Source organism: Panulirus ornatus, chromosome 63, assembly GCF_036320965.1.
Source record: "Panulirus ornatus isolate Po-2019 chromosome 63, ASM3632096v1, whole genome shotgun sequence".
Lineage (NCBI taxonomy): Eukaryota > Metazoa > Arthropoda > Malacostraca > Decapoda > Palinuridae > Panulirus > Panulirus ornatus.
The window spans coordinates 25,331,204-25,351,976 of NC_092286.1; the positions used below are offsets into that span (position 1 = coordinate 25,331,204).

General features: G+C 52.9%; 1 protein-coding gene across 4 annotated transcripts in view; it reads left to right on the top strand.

The window, feature by feature from the left end:
- Positions 1–20,773, top strand: part of Synd (protein kinase C and casein kinase substrate in neurons protein Synd) — a 322,204-nt gene that overhangs the window by 194,308 nt on the left and 107,123 nt on the right. For 2 of the 4 annotated variants that reach the window (XM_071656540.1, XM_071656539.1), the window contains exon 1: positions 3,926–4,115. The exons of 1 other annotated variant lie outside the window; for it this stretch is intronic. The gene's annotated coding sequence lies outside the window, so the exon portion shown is untranslated. Of the gene's footprint in view, positions 1–3,925; positions 4,116–20,773 lie in introns of those variants that run through there. One more of the 4 variants, XM_071656551.1, reaches the window with a different exon arrangement.

Sequence of the window (20,773 nt, forward strand, 5' to 3'; positions counted from 1 at the left end):
TTACAACTTTATGCTGGCCATCTCTTGGCCACAACCCACAACACCTGACTCATCCCACATCCACTTTATGCACCAGCTCAGTCCCCACCTCCCTCCCACCTCCCCACCTCCCTCCACCTCCCTCACCTCCCTCCCACCTCCCCCACCTCCCCCACCTCCCCCACCTCCCTCACCTCCCCCACCTCCCTCACCTCCCCCACCTCCCCCACCTCCCTCACCTCCCCACCTCCCTCACCTCCCCCACCTCCCCCACCTCCCTCACCTCCCCCACCTCCCTCACCATATCCTACATCATCTTTATGTAACACTCTTGGCTCATCCCCTTTATACACTCCTCCCCACTACACCTAGTGTGTCCCCTTTATACACTACTCCTAGTGTGTCCCCTTTATACACTCCTCCCCACTACACCTAGTGTGTCCCCTTTATACACTCCTCCCCACTACACCTAGTGTGTCCCCTTTATACACTACTCCTAGTGTGTCCCCTTTATACACTCCCCACTACACCTAGTGTGTCCCCTTTATGCACGTGAATGATGAATGTGTGTACGTGTATGATGACTATGTGTGTACGTGTATGATGAATATGTGTGTACATGTATGATGAATATATGTGTACGTGTATTATGTGTACGTGAATGATGAATGTGTGTACGTGAATGATGAATATATGTGTACGTGAATGATGAATATGTGTGTACGTGAATGATGAATATGTATGTACGTGAATGATGAATATGTGTGTACGTGAATGATGAATATGTATGTACGTGAATGATGAATATGTGTGTACGTGAATGATGAATATGTATGTACGTGAATGATGAATATGTATGTACGTGAATGATGAATATATGTGTACGTGAATGATGAATATGTATGTACGTGAATGATGAATATGTGTGTACGTGAATGATGAACCACTTATTCAAAACAAGTTTTTAAAACCCACAATGTAAAGTGAGGCAGAATCGTTTGAGAATCCTATGTTTGGTGGTTGTGCCCTGTAGCCTACGCGTTCTGGGACCAGTTTGCGCATCACAACATGTGAGAGGCAGTTGTTGTGTACGTGGGGCAGGTTGTAAATAAAAGATAATTTGGCCAACATTTAACACAGCTTCCCTGTGACGTGTGTATTAAAGTTGGCAAGTGTTGAAAATGCCAGTGGGTCACACACTTACGTGCTCATGGGGTCGTACCGTCGTGGTCAAGGGTCGTATCGTCGTGCTCAAGGGTCGTATCGTCGTGCTCAAGGGTCGTACCGTCGTGCTCAAGGGTCGTATCGTCGTGCTCAAGGGTCGTACCGTCGTCTCAAGGGTCGTACCGTCGTCTCAAGGGTCGTACCGTCGTCTTAAGGGTCGTACCGTCGTGCTCAAGGGTCGTATACCGTCGTGTTCAAGGGTCGTACCGTCGTGTTCAAGGGTCGTACCGTCGTGTTCAAGGGTCGTACCGTCGTGCTCAAGGGTCGTACCGTCGTGTTCAAGGGTCGTACCGTCGTGTTCAAGGGTCTTATCTGTGATGGAGGAACTTCTTATCTGTGGTGGAGGAACTTCTTATCTGTGATGGAGGAACTTCTTATCAGTGATGGAGGAACTTCTTATCAGTGGTGGAGGAACTTCTTATCTGTGATGGAGGAACTTCTTATCAGTGATGGAGGAACTTCTTATCTGTGATGGAGGAACTTCTTATCAGTGATGGAGGAACTTCTTATCTGTGGTGGAGGAACTTCTTTTCAGTGATGGAGGAACTTCTTATCTGTGATGGAGGAACTTCTTATCAGTGATGGAGGAACTTCTCATCAGTGATGGAGGAACTTCTTATCAGTGATGGAGGAACTTCTTATCAGTGATGGAGGAACTTCTTATCTGTGATGGAGGAACTTCTTATCTGTGATGGAGGAACTTCTTATCTGTGATGGAGGAACTTCTTATCAGTGATGGAGGAACTTCTTATCTGTGATGAAGGAACTTCTTATCAGTGATGGAGGAACTTCTTATCAGTGATGGAGGAACTTCTTATCTGTGATGGAGGAACTTCTTATCTGTGATGGGGGAACTTCTTATCTGTGATGGAGGAACTTCTTATCAGTGATGGAGGAACTTCTTATCTGTTGTGGAGGAACTTCTTATCAGTGATGGAGGAACTTCTCATGAGTGATGGAGGAACTTCTTATCAGTGATGGAGGAACTTCTTATCAGTGATGGAGGAACTTCTTATCTGTGATGGAGGAACTTCTTATCTGTTGTGGAGGAACTTCTTATCAGTGATGGAGGAACTTCCTTTCTGTGATGGAGGAACTTTTTATCTGTGATGGAGGAACTTCTTCATGCACGTGACCATGATCCATGGAACATTGGAACCAGTGAACCATTCACCCTGGGTGGGTGGGTTCGAATCCTACTGTAATGGCCTGTTCAGCTGCTGGGGTGGTTTACATGTCACTGTGTGTTTGATTTGGCTTTATTTATTAAGTTATTTACCTATTTATTTATCGTATTTCCTGGATGGTAAATTGTTTACAGAAACCATAAATAAATACGATGGGTCTCAGTACGTGACCTGGGTCAACACCATCTTCAAGTGGGGATGATTTAGTTATGTCTCCAGCTGTGACCTGTCGTTCATCTCCAGCTGTGACCTGTCGTTCATCTCCAGCTGTGACCTGTCGTTCATCTTCAGCTGTGACCTGTCGTTCATCTCCAGCTGTGACCTGTCGTTCTCCTCCAGCTGTGACCTGTCGTTCATCTCCAGCTGTGACCTGTCGTTCATCTCCAGCTGTGACCTGTCGTTCATCTCCAGCTGTGACCTGTCGTTCATCTCCAGCTGTGACCTGTCGTTCATCTCCAGCTGTGACCTGTCGTTCATCTCCAGCTGTGACCTGTCGTTCATCTCCAGCTGTGACCTGTCGTTCATCTCCAGCTGTGACCTGTCGTTCTCCTCCAGCTGTGACCTGTCGTTCATCTCCAGCTGTGACCTGTCGTTCATCTTCAGCTGTGACCTGTCGTTCATCTTAAGCTGTGACCTGTCGTTCAGAAAGCTTTTCTATCCACCAGTGGACATTTCCACGTGTAAGTGATGCCTCAGTATCTTGTGTGTGATACGAGTCCAAGATAACGTCTTATCGAAGCCATTTTTTAAAAGTACATATGTTATCAACGCGTTTAATTAGTCTGTAATTAATCTCCCTTTTTGTCTTTCTATTTATCGTCTTCCTTTGAGCATTGGTGACGCATCATCGTCACATAGGAAAATATGTGGCCAGCTGGACCCCACTCACACTCTCTCTCTCTCGCAATGTTTACATTTTGGCAACGCGTCCCTCTACACGCATGCGCAACAGCCCCCACCTAGTTTGATGGGTCCTCTTGGTACAATTGAGTGATCTTGCTCGTCTGTGGAGTGTATGTAACCATTTATTACAGTTGAACGCTGTGTATTTGGTTCTCATATAGATAGATTGTGTACTAATGACCATTTAAACTGGTGTCATTGGCTCGTATGGTTACCCGCTTTCCAAACCTTAATATTCAAAAACAGTTTACGTTTTCGCGGTGATTGGATGGGAATGCGCCTCCCCCATGGCGGGTACAGACTGGCCGATGTGATTTACGTAATTGGTAAACAGGAAAACTGGTAATGATCGAATTGCGTCGTGTATAATACAACCATGGAAAGCCAGTGTGTGTGTGTATAGTCGTCGACTCGTTTGATGAACCAGGCGAAGGCAATTGTTTGTCTTCATATATATATACATATGTGACTTTAAACATTATCCTCTATCATGCGATTTCACCCTCTTTATCAAGTTATCTTGTGGCGTTATCTCAAAGAGTTGGTCGAGCTGATAGTGGCTTGTGTGTGTGTCAGGTGTATGTGTGTGCGACGTGACCCCGCCAGGGTTGTAGGGACGCCAGTGGGTGGATGCGCCAGTAGTGGTTTGGCGTCGGTGTGCGACGGACGCTGGTGCCCTGTTGCCCCTCTCTCTCTCTCTCTCTCTCTCTCCCACTGTGAATATCCTCTCGCCAGTGGGCATTCAGTGTGATGGGTTATCGCAGTGGCGTCGTCGCAGTGGCAGTGTGGAACTGATAGAAGGAGGCCCAATTGTCAAGGAAGGTACGAGTCATTTGCTGTGTCTCTGGGGGGGGGGGCAAAATGGGGCAGAGGTTCCTCGCTTACCCCTCTCTCTCTCTCTCTCTCTCTCTCTCTCTCTCTCTCTCTCTCTCTCTCTCTCTCTCTCTCTCTCGTGTCTCACTTATTCCACGTGCACAATTGATGTATTTGTGTGATTCAAAAAGTTCACTTACTTCACAGCCACCTATAAGCCTCCAGCTTACCTCTCATTTTTTGTTGATCTATTTCTAAGTTCGATGTCCTTTGGACCAGAATCATTTCAGTGGTTACGTGGGTGAAAGGTGGGGGGGTGAGGGTGGAACCTAGTGTGGGGATAGCAGGTCGACATGGAAGGTTCATGCTACGTGGGGGCCAACACAGGGGGGAGGAACTGCATTGTTCACATTCGTGTATTACAGATCCAGGTCTGTATATATATATATATATATATATATATATATATATATATATATATATATATATATATATATATATATATATTCCTATGAGTCCACGGGGAAAATAAAACGCGATAAGTTCCCAAGTGCACTTTCGTGTAATAATCACATCATCAGGGGAAGACACGAGAGAAATATATGTCAGTTGATATACATTATATATATATATATATATTATATGAGTCACATGTTTACCAAATGGCGTCATCGCTACGTCTCTTCGTTGTATATCAACTGACTGTTATAATTCTCTCTTGTCTCTCCCCTGATGATGATGTGATTATGATACGAAAGTGCACTTGGCATCTTAGTGTATCTTTTTCCCCCGTGGACTCATAGGGTGTGTGACCAGCTGTAATGTTTGTGGAGAACAGGTTCGTGGGAGGTGGTGTAAGTTCGTGTGGAGGTAGTGTAAGTTCGTGTGGAGGTGGTGTAAGTTCGTGTGGAGGTGGTGTGAGGGGGGGGGGGTCAGGTTTTAAACACTTGCCCTCCCTCCTTATGTGGACCCCCACTGATTATTGACCATTTTATTCATAACTGACCAATGTCAGAGTTGGTCGCCACCACTGGATAACACCGTGGCATCTTGCTCATGATCGTTCAAGTGGGTGATGTTCTTCACAGTGGTTAGGTTATATCATCGGTGTACGAGCAGTATATTGGTGACATCTTATTTTCACTTGTGTATTATATTATGATTATTACTGTGTGAGAAATTATGTAGCATAGTGTGTCTTGCTTTTACGTATTTGTTTATTTATTATACTTTGTCGCTGTCTCCCGCGTTAGCGAGGTAGCGCAAGGAAACAGACGAAAGAATGGCCCAACCCACCTACATACACATGTATGTACATAAACGCCCACACATGCACATATACATACCTATACATTTCAACGTATACATACATATGCATACACAGACATATACATATATACACATGTACATATTCATACTTGCTGCCTTCATCCATTTTTGTCACCACCCCGCCACACATGAAATGACAACTCCCTCCCCCCGCATGTGCGCGAGGTAGCGCTAGGAAAAGACAAGAAATGCCACATTCGTTCACACTCAGTCTCTAGCTGTCATGTAATAATGCACCGAAACCACTGCTCCCTTTCCACATCCAGGTCCCACACAACTTTCCATGGTTTACCCCAGACGCTTCACATGCCCTGGTTCAGTCCATTGACAGCACGTCGACCCCGGTATACCACATCGTTCCAATTCACTCTATTCCTTGCACGCCTTTTACCCTCCTGCATGTTCAGGCCCCTGGTTCAGTCCATTGACATTACGTCGACCCCGGTATACCACGTCGTTCCAATTCACTCTATTCCTTGCACGCCTTTCACCCTCATGCATGTTTGATTTCCCGTTCTTTCAAATGTATTATTTTCGTTACGCTTTTGGTACACAGTTGCCTGGCTGGTGCTGATGTTTAAGTCTTCTACGAAGATGGGTGGAAGGAGTGACTCCTCGATTTCCAAATGTTAATCTCTCCTCCACTAAAACTTCGGGGTCAAAGGTCAAGATCCATCGGGTCAGATTGGGTCACAGGGGGAAGATAAGACGCTATAATCTGTTATCTCTCAGGTGGAGAACTTACTTCCTTCGTTAGTGTGTGTGTGTGTTTGGACGTAATTTGTACATACGCCGCGTACTGTGTCAGGTCACCATTTCGAACCATCGTTTGAGCCCTCGTAATGATTTGGGTGCCTGAAAAATTAGGATGTGACCCAAATGGCAAGAAAAAGAAAAAATCTTTATGATTGATGTCTTTATAAACTTAATTCGGATCGAGTGTTCCTTGTGTGCACGAGGAGGAGGGGGGGGGGAGGGTGGGTCATGCACAGATAAGAATGGTATGAGTGATCTACAGAAATAGGCACATGAGGAGTCGCTGTTGGACAATCCAGTAATTTCGTAGTGGAACAGTCGTACCATCATGACTTTTGCACCATACACTGACAACGTCATATATTTTTTTTTTGGACCTTTACCCAAGCTGTTTCGATCTCCCAGCTCCCAAGCCACTCGATCACCCAGCTCCCACTGCCACAGTGTGGTGGGGTCCGAGCTTCGTGCCTTCCGTGTGTCATGTGCCACAGTGAGTACACAGATGGTCCTTGTTCAGTCGTGGTGTCTTAACACTCGCTCTTGCCAGGTGTACAAGGCGATGATGACCCGACTTGACCCCTAAGGTCAAGTCGGGTCATCATGGCCAAGGGTCGTGTGTGTGTGTGTGTGTGTGTGTGTGTTCTCAGACACTTGTCTTACACTATTGCTGTGTTGTCCGGGATGTTGTACACCTTGCGATGTACTGCCCTCCTCTGCTGCCACCACACCGAAGGTCTCACGGTGTACTTGTGTGGGGTAATTGCCTGGGTGTACTGTGTAGGGGAGGGGGTTGTACACTCGTAGGAGGGGACCCCATCTCTAGTACTGTACGGGGAGGGAGTTGTACACTGGTGGGTCCCCCATCTCTTGTACTGTACGGGGAGGGAGTTGTACACTGGTGGGGGGAGCCCCATCTCTTGTACTGTACGGGGAGGGAATTGTACACTGGTGGGGCCCCCATCTCTTGTACTGTACGGGGAGGGAGTTGTACACTGGTGGGGCCCCCATCTCTTGTACTGTACGGGGAGGGAGTTGTACACTGGTGGGAGGGGCCCCATCTCTTGTACTGTACGGGGAGGGAGTTGTACACTGGTGGGAGGGGCCCCCTTCTCTTGTACTGTACGAGGAGGGAGTTGTACACTGGTGGGAGAGGCCCCATCTCTTGTACTGTACGGGGAGGGTGTTGTACACTGGTGGGGACCCTATCTCTTGTACTGTACGGGGAGGGGGATGTACACTGGTGGGGGCCCCATCTCTTGTACTGTACTTGGAGGGAGTTGTACACTGGTGGGGGCCCCCATCTCTTGTACTGTACGGGGAGGGAGTTGTACACTGGTGGGGCCCCCATCTCTTGTACTGTACGGGGAGGGAGTTGTACACTGGTGGGGCCCCATCTCTTGTACTGTACGGGGAGGGAGTTGTACACTGGTGGGGACCCATCTCTTGTACTGTACGGGGAGGGAGTTGTATACTGGTGGGGGGGAGCCCCATCTCTTGTACTGTACGGGGAGGGAATTGTACACTGGTGGGGCCCCCATCTCTTGTACTGTACGGGAAGGGAGTTGTACACTGGTGGGAGGGGCCCCATCTCTTGTACTGTACGGGGAGGGAGTTGTACACTGGTGGGAGGGGCCCCCTTCTCTTGTACTGTACGAGGAGGGAGTTGTGCACTGGTGGGAGAGGCCCCATCTCTTGTACTGTACGGGGAGGGTGTTGTACACTGGTGGGGACCCCATCTCTTATACTGTACGGGGAGGGGGATGTACACTGATGGGGGCCCCATCTCTTGTACTGTACGGGGAGGGAGTTGTAGACTGGTGGGGCCCCATCTCTTGTACTGTACGGGGAGGGTGTTGTACACTGGTGGGGGCCCCACCTCTTGTACTGTACGAGGAGGAGGTTGTACACTGGTGGGAGGAGCCCCATCTCTTGTACTGTACGGGGAGGGAGTTGTACACTGGTGGGGCCCCATCTCTTGTACTGTACGGGGAGGGGGTTGTACACTGGTGGGGACCCCATCTCTTGTACTGTACGGGGAGGGAGTTGTACACTGGTGGGAGGGGGCCCCATCTCTTGTACTGTACGGGGAGGGAGTCATACACTGGTGGGGGCCCATCTCTTGTACTGTACGGGGAGGGAGTTGTACACTGGTGGGGCCCCCATCTCTTGTACTGTACGGAGAGGGAGTTGTACACTGGTGGGAGGGGCCCCATCTCTTGTACTGTACGGGGAGGGAGTCGTACACTGGTGGGGGCCCATCTCTTGTACTGTACGGGGAGGGGGTTGTACACTGGTGGGGACCCCATCTCTTGTACTGTACAGGGAGGAGGTTGTACACTGGTGGGGCCCCATCTCTTGTACTGTACGGGGAGAGGGTTGTACACTGGTGGGGCCCCCGTCTCTTGTACTGTACGGGGAGGGGGTTGTACACTGGTGGGGCCCCCATCTCTTGTACTGTACGGGGAGGGAGTTGTACACTGGTGGGAGGGGCCCCATCTCTTGTACTGTACGGGGAGGGAGTCGTACACTGGTGGGGGCCCATCTCTTGTACTGTACGGGGAGGGGGTTGTACACTGGTGGGGACCCCATCTCTTGTACAGGGAGGAGGTTGTACACTGGTGGGGCCCCATCTCTTGTACTGTACGGGGAGAGGGTTGTACACTGGTGGGGCCCCCGTCTCTTGTACTGTACGGGGAGGGGGTTGTACACTGGTGGGGCCCCATCTCTTGTACTGTACGGGGAGAGGGTTGTACACTGGTGGGGCCCCCGTCTCTTGTACTGTACGGGGAGAGGGTTGTACACTGGTGGGGCCCCCGTCTCGTACTGTACGGGGAGGGGGTTGTACACTGGTGGGGCCCCCGTCTCTTGTACTGTACGGGGAGGGGGTTGTACACTGGTGGGGACCCCATCTCTTGTACTCACTTTATCATACCATTGTATTCATGTATGTCTGTATGTATGGTTAGGAAACCCCTCGCCAGGTAAGCTCTCTCTCTCTCTCTCTCTCTCTCTCTCTCTCTCTCTCTCTCTCTCTCCCACAGCGTAGTTTCCCAGGTGATGGCGTGGTCTACCGTGTTGTTACACGCAGCGGGTTTCCCTCGATGGTGTACTGTACAACCTGGCTTGGTGTGTGTACACCTTGGGAGGGTCTGTGGAGGAATGTGGTCCGTTCCAGGGGACTGTGGAGGAATGTGGTTCGTTCCTGGGGAATGTGCTGGTCTGTGGAGGAATGTGGTTCGTTCCTGGGGAATGTGCTGGTCTGTGGAGGAATGTGGTTCGTTCCTGGGGAATGTGCTGGTCTGTGGGGGAATGTGGATCGTTCCTGGGGAATGTGCTGGTCTGTGGAGGAATGTGGTTCGTTCCTGGGGAATGTGCTGGTCTGTGGAGGAATGTGGATCGTTCCTGGGGAATGTGCTGGTCTGTGGAGGAATGTGGTTCGTTCCTGGGGGAATGTGGATCGTTCCTGGGGGAATGTGGTGGTCTGTGGAGGAATGTGGTTCGTTCCTGGGGAATGTGCTGGTCTGTGGAGGAATGTGGTTCGTTCCTGGGGAATGTGCTGGTCTGTGGAGGAATGTGGTTCGTTCCTGGGGAATGTGGATCGTTCCTGGGGGAATGTGCTGGTCTGTGGAGGAATGTGGATCGTTCCTGGGGAATGTGCTGGTCTGTGGAGGAATGTGGATCGTTCCTGGGGAATGTGTCTGTTCCTGGGGGAATGTGTTCGGTCCTGGGGAATGAGGATCGTTCCTGGGAATGTGCTGGTCTGTGGAGGAATGTGGTTCGTTCCTGGGGGAATGTGGAGGAATGTGGATCGTTCCTGGGGAATGTGTGGTCTGGATTGTGGTCGACTGGAATGTGGTCGTCCTGGGGAATGTGCTGGTCTGTGGAGGAATGTGGTTCGTTCCTGGGGAATGTGCTGTCTGTGGAGGAATGTGGTTCGTTCCTGGGAGGAGGTTCGTTCCTGGGGAATGTGCTGGTCTGTGGAGGAATGTGGATCGTTCCTGGGGAATGTGCTGGTCTGTGAGGAATGTGGTTCGTTCCTGGGGGATGTGGAGGAATGTGGATCGTTCCTGGGGAATGTGCTGGTCTGTGGAGGAATGTGGTTCGTTCCTGGGGGAATGTGGAGGAATGTGGATCGTTCCTGGGGAATGTGCTGGTCTGTGGAGGAATGTGGTTCGTTCCTGGGGGAATGTGGAGGAATGTGGATCGTTCCTGGGGAATGTGCTGGTCTGTGGAGGAATGTGGTTCGTTCCTGGGGGAATGTGGAGGAATGTGGATCGTTCCTGGGGAATATGCTGGTCTGTGGAGGAATGTGGTTCGTTCCTGGGGAATGTGGATCGTTCCTGGGGAATATGCTGGTCTGTGGAGGAATGTGGTTCGTTCCTGGGGGAATGTGGATCGTTCCTGGAGGAATGTGGATCGTTCCTGGGGAATGTGCTGGTATGTGGAGGAATGTGGTTCGTTCCTGGGGGAATGTGGAGGAATGTGGTTCGTTCCTGGGGGAATGTGGAGGAATGTGGATCGTTCCTGGGGAATGTGCTGGTCTGTGGAGGAATGTGGTTCGTTCCTGGGGGAATGTGGATCGTTCCTGGGGAATGTGCTGGTCTGTGGAGGAATGTGGTTCGTTCCTGGGGAATGTGGAGGAATGTGGATCGTTCCTGGGGAATGTGCTGGTCTGTGGAGGAATGTGGTTCGTTCCTGGGGGAATGTGGAGGAATGTGGTTCGTTCCTGGGGGAATGTGGAGGAATGTGGATCGTTCCTGGGGAATGTGCTGGTCTGTGGAGGAATGTGGTTCGTTCCTGGGGAATGTGGAGGAATGTGGATCGTTCCTGGGGAATGTGCTGGTCTGTGGAGGAATGTGTTTCGTTCCTGGGGGAATGTGGAGGAATGTGGATCGTTCCTGGGGAATGTGCTGGTCTGTGGAGGAATGTGGTTCGTTCCTGGGGGAATGTGGATCGTTCCTGGGAATGTGCTGGTCTGTGGAGGAATGTGTTTCGTTCCTGGGTGAATGTGGAGGAATGTGGATCGTTCCTGGGGAATGTGCTGGTCTGTGGAGGAATGTGGTTCGTTCCTGGGGGAATGTGGATCGTTCCTGGGGAATGTGCTGGTCTGTGGAGGAATGTGGTTCGTTCCTGGGGGAATGTGGAGGAATGTGGATCGTTCCTGGGGAATGTGCTGGTCTGTGGAGGAATGTGGTTCGTTCCTGGGGGAATGTGGAGGAATGTGGATCGTTCCTGGGAATGTGCTGGTCTGTGGAGGAATGTGGTTCGTTCCTGGGGAATGTGCTGGTCTGTGGAGGAATGTGGTTCGTTCCTGGGGGAATGTGGAGGAATGTGGATCGTTCCTGGGGAATGTGCTGGTCTGTGGAGGAATGTGGTTCGTTCCTGGGGGAATGTGGAAGAATGTGGATCGTTCCTGGGGAATGTGCTGGTCTGTGGAGGAATGTGGTTCGTTCCTGGGGGAATGTGGAGGAATGTGGATCGTTCCTGGGGAATGTGCTGGTCTGTGGAGGAATGTGGATCGTTCCTGGGGGAATGTGGATCGTTCCTGGGAATGTGCTGGTCTGTGGAGGAATGTGGTTCGTTCCTGGGGAATGTGCTGGTCTGTGGAGGAATGTGGTTCGTTCCTGGGGGAATGTGGAGGAATGTGGATCGTTCCTGGGAATGTGCTGGTCTGTGGAGGAATGTGGTTCGTTCCTGGGGAATGTGCTGGTCTGTGGAGGAATGTGGTTCGTTCCTGGGGGAATGTGGAGGAATGTGGATCGTTCCTGGGAATGTGCTGGTCTGTGGAGGAATGTGGTTCGTTCCTGGGGGAATGTGGATCGTTCCTGGGGAATGTGCTGGTCTGTGGAGGAATGTGGTTCGTTCCTGGGGGAATGTGGAAGAATGTGGATCGTTCCTGGGGAATGTGCTGGTCTGTGGAGGAATGTGGTTCGTTCCTGGGGGAATGTGGAGGAATGTGGATCGTTCCTGGGGAATGTGCTGGTCTGTGGAGGAATGTGGTTCGTTCCTGGAGGAATGTGGATCGTTCCTGGGGAATGTGCTGGTCTGTGGAGGAATGTGGTTCGTTCCTGGGGGAATGTGGATCGTTCCTGGGAAATGTGCTGGTCTGTGGAGGAATGTGGTTCGTTCCTGGGGGAATGTGGAGGAATGTGGATCGTTCCTGGGAATGTGCTGGTCTGTGGAGGAATGTGGTTCGTTCCTGGGGAATGTGGAGGAATGTGGTTCGTTCCTGGGGGAATGTGGATCGTTCCTGGGGAATGTGCTGGTCTGTGGAGGAATGTGGTTCGTTCCTGGGGGAATGTGGATCGTTCCTGGGGAATGTGCTGGTCTGTGGAGGAATGTGGTTCGTTCCTGGGGGAATGTGGAGGAATGTGGATCGTTCCTGGGGAATGTGCTGGTCTGTGGAGGAATGTGGTTCGTTCCTGGGGGAATGTGGAGGAATGTGGATCGTTCCTGGGGAATGTGCTGGTCTGTGGAGGAATGTGGATCGTTCCTGGGGAATGTGCTGGTCTGTGGAGGAATGTGGATCGTTCCTGGGGAATGTGCTGGTCTGTGGAGGAATGTGGATCGTTCCTGGGGAATGTGCTGGTCTGTGGAGGAATGTGGTTCGTTCCTGGGGGAATGTGGATCGTTCCTGGGGGATGTGGTGGTCTGTGGAGGAATGTGGTTCGTTCCTGGGGGAATGTGGATCGTTCCTGGGGGATGTGGTGGTCTGTGGAGGAATGTGGTTCGTTCCTGGGGGGACTGTAAGGTAACCCAGCCTAGAATATAATCTAAAGTAACCCAGCGTAACTCTACGCAATCTAGTGTAGCCTAAACTAAGGTAATCCAGGCTAACGCAACTTACGCTAGCCTAGCGGAGTCGCAGGGCGCGAACGTTACGAGGGAAGGACGTCACCTGCGCACGGCGCCATCTTGTCACTCCTGCGCACCGCGTCACTGGCCCGCCGGTGACGTCACGGGTGGGGTTGCCAGGCGCCGCCAGACAGCGAGGCTGGGGTCGGGGGGGGGGGGGTCGACCGACCTTGGCAAGACCCCGATACTGCGTCTGTGATACAGTGACGTCAGAGCCACCACCACCGCCTCTCTCTCTCTCTCTCTCTCTCTCTCTCTCTCTCTCTCTCTCTCTCTCTCTCTCTCTCTCTCTCTCAGCGCATGACGGCTTAATAGCCTCGTTAACGTAGGCCTGTAACCAGCCAGAAGGAACAGATGGATTCCTTTTATTTGGCCAAGTCTCTCGCTGTGTTGACCATTGACCCAATGTAATTCAAGACTCGCTGGATTACATTATTAAATAAAGGTAATTTCGTCTGATGGTGTGTGCGTCGCCCCCCCAGCAGTGGTAAGGGGACCATGGTTGTGTGGAGGGGAGCGTGGTTGTGTGGTGGGACCTTGATTGTGTGGTGGGACCGTGGTTGTGTGGTGGGGACCATGGTTGTGTGGTGGGACCATGGTTGTGTGGTGGGGACCATGGTTGTGTGGTGGGACCGTGATTGTGTGGTGGGACCGTGATTGTGTGGTGGGACCGTGGTTGTGTGGTGGGACCATGGTTGTGTGGTGGAGACCATGGTTGTGTGGTGGGACCATGGTTGTGTGGTGACCCCGTGGTTGTGTGGTGGGACCATGGTTGTGTGGTGGGGACCATGGTTGTGTGGTGGGACCGTGATTGTGTGGTGGGACCGTGATTGTGTGGTGGGACCATGGTTGTGTGGTGGGACCATGGTTGTGTGGTGGGACCATGGTTGTGTGGTGGGACCGTGATTGTGTGGTGGGACCGTGATTGTGTGGTGGGACCGTGATTGTGTGGTGGGACCGTGGTTGTGTGGTGGGACCATGGTTGTGGTGGGACCGTGATTGTGTGGTGGGACCGTGGTTGTGTGGTGGGACCATGGTTGTGTGGTGGGACCATGGTTGTGTGGTGGGACCGGGGTTGTGTGGTGGGGACCATGGTTGTGTGGTGGGACCGTGATTGTGGTGGGACCATGGTTGTGTGGTGGGACCATGGTTGTGTGGTGGGACCGTGATTGTGTGGTGGGACCGTGGTTGTGTGGTGGGACCATGGTTGTGTGGTGGGGACCGTGATTGTGTGGTGGGACCGTGGTTGTGTGGTGGGGACCATGGTTGTGTGGTGGGACCGTGATTGTGTGGTGGGACCGTGGTTGTGTGGTCGGGACCATGGTTGTGTGGTGGGGACCATGGTTGTGTGGTGGGGACCACGGTTGTGTGGTGGGACCGTGATTGTGTGGTGGGACCATGGTTGTGTGGTGGGACCATGGTTGTGTGGTGGGGACCATGGTTGTGTGGTGGGGACCATGGTTGTGTGGTGGGACCGTGATTGTGTGATGGGACCATGGTTGTGTGGTGGGACCATGGTTGTGTGGTGGGGACCATGGTTGTGTGGTGGGGACCATGGTTGTGTGGTGGGATCGTGATTGTGTGGTGGGACCGTGGTTGTGTGGTGGGGACCATGGTTGTGTGGTGGGACCGTGATTGTGTGGTGGGACCATGGTTGTGTGGTGGGACCATGGTTGTGTGGTGGGACCGTGATTGTGTGGTGGGACCATGGTTGTGTGGTGGGACCATGGTTGTGTGGTGGGACCGTGATTGTGTGGTGGGACCGTGGTTGTGTGGTGGGGACCATGGTTGTGTGGTGGGACCGTGATTGTGTGGTGGGACCGTGGTTGTGTGGTGGGGACCATGGTTGTGTGGTGGGGACCATGGTTGTGTGGTGGGACCGTGATTGTGTGGTGGGACCGTGGTTGTGTGGTGGGACCATGGTTGTGTGGTGGGGACCATGGTTGTGTGGTGGGGACCATGGTTGTGTGGAGGGGAGCGTGGTTGTGCGGTGGGACCGTGGTTGTGTGGTGGGGACCATGGTTGTGTGGTGGGGACCGTGATTGTGTGGTGGGACCGTGGTTGTGTGGTGGGGACCATGGTTGTGTGGTGGGGACCGTGATTGTGTGGTGGGACCGTGGTTGTGTGGTGGGAACATGGTTGTGTGGTGGGACCGTGATTGTGTGGTGGGGACCATGGTTGTGTGGTGGGACCATGGTTGTGTGGTGGGGACCGTGATTGTGTGGTGGGACCGTGGTTGTGTGGTGGGGACCATGGTTGTGTGGTGGGGACCGTGATTGTGTGGTGGGACCGTGGTTGTGTGGTGGGACCATGGTTGTGTGGTGGGACCGTGATTGTGTGGTGGGACCGTGGTTGTGTGGTGGGGACCATGGTTGTGTGGTGGGGACCGTGATTGTGTGGTGGGACCGTGGTTGTGTGGTGGGGACCATGGTTGTGTGGTGGGGACCGTGATTGTGTGGTGGGACCGTGGTTGTGTGGTGGGACCATGGTTGTGTGGTGGGACCATGGTTGTGGTGGGACCATGGTTGTGTGGTGGGACCGTGGTTGTGTGGTGGGGACCATGGTTGTGTGGTGGGGACAGTGATTGTGTGGTGGGACCGTGGTTGTGTGGTGGGACCGTGGTTGTGTGGTGGGACCATGGTTGTGGTGGGACCGTGATTGTGTGGTGGGACCGTGGTTGTGTGGTGGGACCGTGGTTGTGTGGTGGGACCATGGTTGTGTGGTGGGGACCATGGTTGTGTGGTGGGGACCATGGTTGTGTGGTGGGACCGTGGTTGTTTGGTGGGGACCATGGTTGTGTGGTGGGGACCGTGATTGTGTGGTGGGACCGTGGTTGTGTGGTGGGACCATGGTTGTGTGGTGGGACCGTGATTGTGTGGTGGGACCATGGTTGTGTGGTGGGACCATGGTTGTGTGGTGGGACCGTGATTGTGTGGTGGGACCATGGTTGTGTGGTGGGACCATGGTTGTGTGGTGGGACCGTGATTGTGTGGTGGGACCATGGTTGTGTGGTGGGACCATGGTTGTGTGGTGGGACCGTGGTTGTGTGGTGGGGACCATGGTTGTGTGGTGGGGACCATGGTTGTGTGGTGGGACCGTGATTGTGTGGTGGGACCATGGTTGTGTGGTGGGACCATGGTTGTGTGGTGGGGACCATGGTTGTGTGGTGGGACCGTGATTGTGTGGTGGGACCGTGGTTGTGTGGTGGGACCATGGTTGTGTGGTGGGACCATGGTTGTGTGGTGGGGACCATGGTTGTGTGGTGGGACCGTGATTGTGTGGTGGGACCGTGGTTGTGTGGTGGGACCATGGTTGTGTGGTGGGACCATGGTTGTGTGGTGGGGACCATGGTTGTGTGGAGGGGAGCGTGGTTGTGTGGTGGGGACCATGGTTGTGTGGTGGGACCGTGATTGTGTGGTGGGACCGTGGTTGTGTGGTGGGGACCATGGTTGTGTGGAGGGGAGCGTGGTTGTGTGGTGGGGACCATGGTTGTGTGGTGAGACCGTGGTTGTGTGGTGGGACCGTGGTTGTGTGGTGGGGACCATGGTTGTGTGGTGGGGAGCGTGGTTGTGTGGTGGGGACCATGGTTGTGGTAGGGACCATGATTGTGTGGTAGGGACCATGGTTGTGTGGAGGGGACCATGGTTGTGTGGTGGGACCATGGTTGTGTGGTGGGACCATGGTTGTGTGGTGGGACCATGGTTGTGTGGTGGGACCATGGTTGTGTGGTGGGACCGTGGTTGTGTGGTGGGGACCATGGTTGTGTGGTGGGGAGCGTGGTTGTGTGGTGGGGACCATGGTTGTGGTAGGGACCATGATTGTGTGGTAGGGACCATGGTTGTGTGGAGGGGACCATGGTTGTGTGGTGGGACCATGGTTGTGTGGTGGGACCATGGTTGTGTGGTAGGGACCATGGTTGTGTGGTGGGGACCATGGTTGTGTGGTGGGGACCATGGTTGTGTGGTAGGGACCATGATTGTGGAGGGGACCATGATTGTGTGGTAGGGACCATGGTTGCGTGGTGGGGACCATGTCCCAGAGCTGACGTGGTGGTGGAGAAGCCTTAGTTGTCCCAGATCCCATCCCAGATAAGTCCCCATCACCGGTCCCCCACATACCTCACGCTGCTCTGTTAACGGTGTCCCCCCCCCCCTGCTGTGTTAAGGAACCCCGTGCTAGGCTTCCTCTCGTAACGGTGTTCTAGCTTGCTGTGTTAACAATAACACAGCAGCACGTGGTGTTCATCTTAGCACAGCTGTTCTTGCTTTGTTAAGGATATGTAGCTGTGTTAACAACAACACAGCACGTAGTGTTCATCTTAGCACAGCCATTCCTGCTTTGTTAAGGATATGTAGCTGTTCTTGCTGTGTTAAGGGTATGGTATCTGTCTGTGTTAACCATGTCAAATCATACATCTCTTGAAGTTATCATAGCTTGTGCTGTGTTAAGGATATGGTACATGTCCGTGTTAGAGGATCATATCATAACACCTGATGTAGGATGATATCACTGATAGACATCATCTTCGATAGCACTGATCGATAGATAGACAGCATCTTCGATAGCACTGATCGATAGATAGACATGATCTTCGATAGCACTGATAGATAGATAGACATCATCTCCGATAGCACTGATAGATAGATAGAATCTCCGATAGCACTGATAGATAGATAATGTTATATTTCATTCTGGGGTTGGGGGGGATGTGAGGGGAGGTTGTGGGGGGGGGATGAGGTGATGTACACCTGTTGTACAGGTGTGTCTCGCCAGCTAAACCCCTCTCCCCCCCCCCGAAACACCACCACCCCCCATTTTCTGTCAGCCCTCACGAACGACCAGACACAACCCCCCCAACCCCCCGTTTTCTCCCAAGCCTCCTCCACCATTTGATGTGAGCTGCTCTCTCTCTCTCTCTCTCTCTCTCTCTCTCTCTCTCTCTCTCTCTCTCTCTCTCTCTCTGTCTCTCTCTCTCTCTCTCTCCCCCCGGGGCAAGTGTGTCGTGGTGAGCCCCATGTACTCCCCCGTGGGGCGGTAGCGCAAAGGGATCCACCATGGGGGGGTAGTTTGTTTGTTTACGTACTTGTTTGTTTTGTTTATGTACTTGTTTGTTTGTTGCTTACGTACTTGTTTGGTTGTTTACGTAGTTGTTTGTACGTTTGTTTACGTACTTATTTGTTAATTTACGTATTTGTTTTTTGTTTACGTACTTGTTTGTTTGTTTTACGTAGGAGGCCACGGCCAGGCGGGTCTGCAGGTGTGGGGGGGGTCATGTTGCATCTTAAGACCCACTACTGTAGTCTGATGTATTGTATTGTTGTATGTGTGTGTGTGTGTGTGTGTGTGTGTTGTGTGTGTGTGTGTGTGTGTGTGTATGTGTATGTGTGTGTGTGTGTGTGTGTGTGTACCACCATCACAAGTCTTCCTCGACCAATCAGATCTTGGTCAAGTGTCCCCGGACAGTGAGCACCCACACCCCATCCTCCCTCCCTCCTCCACCATCCCACCCATCCACTTATCTTCCACTCCTCCCGCCTCACCCACTACGTTCCCAGTCCATACCATTACGGTCAAGTGGCCTAATTGCCATCTCCCCAGTTCAGTCGTTAAGGAAGTCTTGTTGTTCTTGTTGTTGGTGTTGTTGTTGTTGTCATCCGGGTCACGCACGTGCGTCACGTGTAGTGCACATGTGGATCACAGGCCTGGGGGAGGGGGGAAGGGGGGAAGGAACTTTACCCCCCCCACCCGCACCCCCCACCCCCACCCCCGTATTTCGTACGTGGTGTACAAGCCGATCAAGAAGGGGGAGGGGGGAGGCCTTCCCCCCTGTAGAATACAGTTTGAGATGGGGCCCCCACCAGTGTACAACTCCCTCCCCGTACAGTACAAGAGATGGGGCCCCCACCAGTGTACAACTCCCTCCCGTACAGTACAAGAGATGGGGTCCCCACCAGTGTACAACCCCCTCCCCGTACAGTACAAGAGATGGGGCCCCACCAGTGTACAACTCCCTCCCCGTACAGTACAAGAGATGGGGCCCCCACCAGTGTACAACTCCCTCCCGTACAGTACAAGAGATGGGGTCCCCACCAGTGTACAACTCCCTCCCCGTACAGTACAAGAGATGGGGCCCCCACCAGTGTACAACCCCCTCCCCTACACAGTACAAGAGATGGGGCCCCCACCAGTGTACAACTCCCTCCCCGTACAGTACAAGAGATGGGGCCCCACCAGTGTACAACTCCCTCCCCTACACAGTACAAGAGATGGGGCCCCCACCAGTGTACAACTCCCTCCCCGTACAGTACAAGAGATGGGGCCCCCACCAGTGTACAACTCCCTCCCCTACACAGTACAAGAGATGGGGCCCCACCAGTGTACAACTCCCTCCCCTACACAGTACAAGAGATGGGGCCCCCACCAGTGTACAACTCCCTCCCCGTACAGTACAAGAGATGGGGGCCCCACCAGTGTACAACCCCCTCCCCTACACAGTACAAGAGATGGGGCCCCCACCAGTGTACAACTCCCTCCCCGTACAGTGCAAGTTGTAGAAATTGGATAGTGACGTGGGGAGAGGAGGTCTTCTTCTGTTGTTAAGAGATGTTCGTGTTCTGTTTCCGTTGTGTTCGTGTTCTTCTCGTTTCCGTTGTGTTCCTGTTCTGTTTCCGTTGTGTTCTTGTACAGCAGAAGGCTCCTCCTCCCCACCCATCACTATAGATGGAGACAGGACAGTACAGCAGAAGGCTCCTCCCCCCCACCCACCACTATAGATGGAGACAGGACAGTACAGCAGAAGGCTCCTCCTCCCCCACCCACCACTATAGATGGAGACAGGACAGTACAGCAGAAGGCTCCTCCTCCCCCACCCACCACTATAGATGGAGACAGGACAGCACAGAAGAAGGCTCCTCCTCCCCACCCACCACTATAGATGGAGACAGGACAGTACAGCAGAAGGCTCCTCCCCCACCCACCACTATAGATGGAGACAGGACAGTACAGCAGAAGGCTCCTCCTCCCCCACCCACCACTATAGATGGAGACAGGACAGTACAGCAGAAGGCTCCTCCTCCCCCACCCACCACTATAGATGGAGACAGGACAGTACAGCAGAAGGCTCCTCCTCCCCCACCCACCACTATAGATGGAGACAGGACAGCACAGAAGAAGGCTCCTCCTCCCCACCCACCACTATAGATGGAGACAGGACAGTACAGCAGAAGGCTCCTCCCCCACCCACCACTATAGATGGAGACAGGACAGTACAGCAGAAGGCTCCTCCTCCCCCACCCACCACTATAGATGGAGACAGGACAGTACAGCAGAAGGCTCCTCCTCCCCCACCCACCACTATAGATGGAGACAGGACAGTACAGCAGAAGGCTCCTCCTCCCCCACCCACCACTATAGATGGAGACAGGACAGCACAGAAGAAGGCTCCTCCTCCCCACCCACCACTATAGATGGAGACAGGACAGTACAGCAGAAGGCTCCTCCCCCACCCACCACTATAGATGGAGACAGGACAGTACAGCAGAAGGCTCCTCCCCCACCCACCACTATAGATGGAGACAGGACAGTACAGCAGAAGGCTCCTCCCCCACCCACCACTATAGATGGAGACAGGACAGTACAGCAGAAGGCTCCTCCTCCCCCACCCACCACTATAGATGGAGACAGGACAGCACAGAAGAAGGCTCCTCCTCCCCACCCACCACTATAGA